The following is a 3175-nucleotide window of genomic DNA, read 5'->3' on the forward strand; positions in this document are numbered from 1 at the left end:
TTTGCATGCAGGCAAGTTTTTATATACATACTATATCGATATCACGTCTGTGACAGGATTTTCTTTTTTTTTTAAAAACTGTGTTTTTCATGTGAGGGAAATGTTCGAAACCTCTTTACCGATTGCTTTGAAATTTTGATACAACGTTGCATTGGAATAGGCGAGTGGTTTTATATGTCTACTATATACATGCTTCAACTGTGACAGGAAAAAGCATGCTTTTTTTGAAAAACAGTGCCATCTGTAGGACGTAGGAGCAATACACGCTTTAATCTCCAAAAGTTCTTCACTGAATGCTTTCAAATTTTGACACAATATTCCATTCAAATACGTACATGTTTTTATATACCTACTATTTAGCTGACACACCTGTGACAGGTAAAAAGATGCATTTTTTTTAAATAGCACCATCTGTTGCACATAAGACTAACACAAGCTATTCAAAATATGTTACGATTCCATTTCAATGTTTCCGATTGCATTGATAAATTGAATTTTCATATATTTTTATTTATTTTAATTTTGATTTAATTATTTTGTGTGACGTTGCGTTGGAATTGAGCTGTGTTGTTTATCATACCGTTCATTTCGTGGGTATAGTTTATTTGTTTCTTTTTTCATTGCTTTTAATTTCTTTTTTTTTTATCTGTTCTTATTATTTTTCCGTGCAATTGGTGGTAAAATTGAGCTGTGTCGATTGATCTGTGTTTGAATTTAAATATTTAGCTAGTGTTTTTTTATTTTGTTTTGAAAACACGAAAATAGACAACACGTTTATTTCGCAGCTCCAAATGTGCAACAAACAGCTGTGAATCCTCCGGCTACAGCGTTAACTGTTTTTTTTTCACGTAATGTCAAAATGACGTATTTGCGAAAACAATGCTATATTCGGAAGTGCCTACGTATTACACATGGAATGCCAGTAGCAAATAATGTGAACGGATGAATGCTTCTTTCTTCGCATTCTGTTGGTAAATGTGCTTGGTCCAACGTCTTTCCAGCAATTGAGATTTGTCAACGGTGTAACACATGCCACTTCCCGTAGTGCATGTCAAACTCTGAATTTATTGGATATCGACCGGCACTGGGTCGATATCACAATGCATTAATGACGCGTCCAACACGTCACATCCAAATAAAATTCGTGCATTGTTTGCAATCATATTGACCACCGGCTCTCTGTTATCTCCAACAGAGTTATGGGAGAAATATAAATTGCACATGGCTGAAGATATTATCCGTCGAATATGCAAGGCAAATTCAAATATGAACATGGATTTTACAGCAAAAATCTACAACAAAGCGTTCATAATGATTAAAGACGTGTGCTTAGAAATCGCGAACAAATTTCTCAATCAATTGGAAATGCAATCACCGAATCGATCTACTGCTGCTTCGTTTGATGTAGAATTGCGTTGTGAACAAAATTACAACACGGGTGATCTATTGTCGTATGTTTAATCAAATATTCCTAGGCTAACGCTCGAGCGAAAAGGCATTAACAATCAAATAATTCAAACTGTCAATAACGGCCTTGGAGAAATCTTCTTAGATGCGCCAGGAGGAACTGTAAAACCTTCCTAATTATATTGATTCTCGCAGCATTTCGATCCCAAAATGACCTAACCTTAGCTCTTGCATCATCCGGAATTGCTCTGACATTGCTAACAGGTGGAAGAACTGCTACTTCGGCTTTGAAATCGCCATTGAACATGCAATTCATTGAAACTCCCACGTGCAACATTTCCAAAGCATCCAGCATGGGAAAAGTATTCCAGAAATGCAAACTTATTGTTTGGGATGAATGCACAATGCCCCACAAAAAATCGCTCGAGGCTCTTGATCGATCATTACAAGATTTGTGTAGACAAATCAGACCATTTGGGAACGCAATAATATTGCTTGCAGTAGATTTCAGGCAAATATTACTTGTAATTCCTCGGTCGACACCAGCGGACGAAATAAATGCTTGCCTGAAATACTCTACTTTGTGGCACCACGTAAAGACATTTAAATTAACTACAAATATGCGTGTAGTTATGTTGCTACTGAAAAACGATTCATCAACTGAGATATTCTCACATCAATTTCTGGAGATAGGGAACGTAAACGTGCCGGTTGATCTGACCTCAGGACGAATTTCATTGCCTCATAAATTCTGCAATTTAATGACGTCCAAAGAAGAACTGGTTGAAAAAGTATTTCCCAATATTCAAACCAATTATAAGAATCACGACTGGCTAAGTGAACGAGCTATTCTTGTGGCCAAGAACAACACGTCTAAGAACTTAAGAACATTCAAGCGAGGCAATCACATACAAGTTCGTCGACACTGTTGTGGAAGAAGATAAAGCAGTTAATTATCCAATTTTTTTTTAATTCACTCGATCTGCCAGGGATACCATCACACGTACGGCAATTGAAAATCGGCTTGTCAATTATCATGTTGCGAAATATTAACCAGCCAAAACTTTGCAACGCCACACGCCTTGCAGTAAAAAAATTAATCAGCAACGTCGTAGAAGCAACAATCTTGACAGGACCTTTCAAAGGTGAAGATGTCCTCATTCCTCGCATTCCTATGATTCCAACAGATATGTCATTTCAATTTAAAAGATTGTAATTTCCAATTCGATTGGCGTTTGCAATCACTGTCAGCAAAGCTCAGGGCCAATCTTTAAAATTCTGCAGTTTATATCTAGACACGGATTGCTTCTCACATGGACAATTATATGTTGCGTGTTTTAGAGTCGGCAAACCAGACAATCTCTATATCTCCACAGACAATGGAACAACAAAACCACAATGTATATCCACAAGCATTGTGAAATTAAACATATTAGAAACGTGCGCTTTTTCTTTTCTTTCTTTGCCATTTAACCAGACTGAGCCACAGCAACGCGTGGCGGGTACTGCTAGTATATAAATAAAAATGGAAATGTTAGTTTGTTCAAAATCGCTAATCTCCGAAAGTACTTCACCGATTGCTTTGAAATTTTCACACAACGTTCCATTCACATCCAAGCATGTTTTTATATACATTCTATATTGATGTCACGTCTGTGACGATAAAAAAACATGCTTCTTCTTAAAAACTGTGTTTTTCATATGTTTTTCATGTGAGGGAAATCTTTGAAACCTCTTTACCGATTGCTTTGAAATTTTGACACAATGT

The sequence above is a fragment of the Procambarus clarkii genome, chromosome 61 (assembly GCF_040958095.1).
Source record: "Procambarus clarkii isolate CNS0578487 chromosome 61, FALCON_Pclarkii_2.0, whole genome shotgun sequence".
Lineage (NCBI taxonomy): Eukaryota > Metazoa > Arthropoda > Malacostraca > Decapoda > Cambaridae > Procambarus > Procambarus clarkii.